Here is a 1082-nt window from a genome sequence, read left to right as displayed (position 1 = left end):
CAAGCTGCAAGGATCTCACTAGAGATGGCAGACAACTCAAGAAAACAGGCTTATGGACTTGTAGAGGATGTTCTGGTAAAAGTTTAAGACCATTACATCCCTACTGATTTCATAGTCCTAGAGACTGGGAAGTGCATGGATGAAACCATCATCCTTGGCAGACCCTTCCTAGCCACAGCAAAAGCTGTGATTGATGTTGATGGAGGTGAACTGATCATTCAAGTGAATGAAGAATCCTTTGTGTTTAAGGCTCAAGGATACCCCTCTGTCACCATGGAGAGGAAGCATGAAGAGCTTCTCTCAAATCAGAGTCAAACAGAGCCCCCACAGTCAAACTCTAAGTTTGGTGTTGGGAGGCCACAACCAAACTCTAAGTTTGGTGTTGAACCCCCACATTCAAACTCTAAGTTTGGTGTTGGGAGGTCCCAACATTGCTCTGAGCATTTGTGAGGCTCCATGAGAGCCCTCTGTCAAGCTATTGACATTAAAGAAGCACTTGTTGGGAGGCAACCCAATGTTATATTTCATCTATCTTCTTTTGTTATTTTATTTTATTTTGTAGGTTGATGATCATGAGAAGTTACAAAATCAGTAGAAAAAGCAAAAACAGAATGAAAAACAGGAAGAAAAACAGCATACCCTGGAGGAAGAACGTACTGGCGTTTAAACGCCAGTAAGGCTAGCAGGTGGGCATTTAACGCCCAGTCTGACACCATTCTGGGCGTTTAACGCCAGAAAGGGGCACCAGACTGGCGTTAAACGCCAGGAAAGGGCAAGAACCTGGCGTTAAACGCCAGAAATGGGCACCAGCCCGGCGTTTAACGCCAGAATTTGCTCAAAACGTGATTTTGAATGCCATTTGGTGCAGGGATGACTTTTCCTTGACACCACAGGATCTGTGGACCCCGCAGGATCCCCACCTACCCCACCTACCTCACCATTCAAATTCAAACCACTTCTCCCACTCTTTGGCCGAACACAAAGCCATTCCCTTCTTCCTCATTTCTTCTTCTTCTACTCTCTTCTTTTGCTTGAGGACGAGCAAACCTTTTAAGTTTGGTGTGGTAAAAGCATTGCTTTTT

This window comes from Arachis duranensis, chromosome 10 (assembly GCF_000817695.3).
Source record: "Arachis duranensis cultivar V14167 chromosome 10, aradu.V14167.gnm2.J7QH, whole genome shotgun sequence".
Lineage (NCBI taxonomy): Eukaryota > Viridiplantae > Streptophyta > Magnoliopsida > Fabales > Fabaceae > Arachis > Arachis duranensis.
This window is presented reverse-complemented; position numbering follows the sequence as displayed.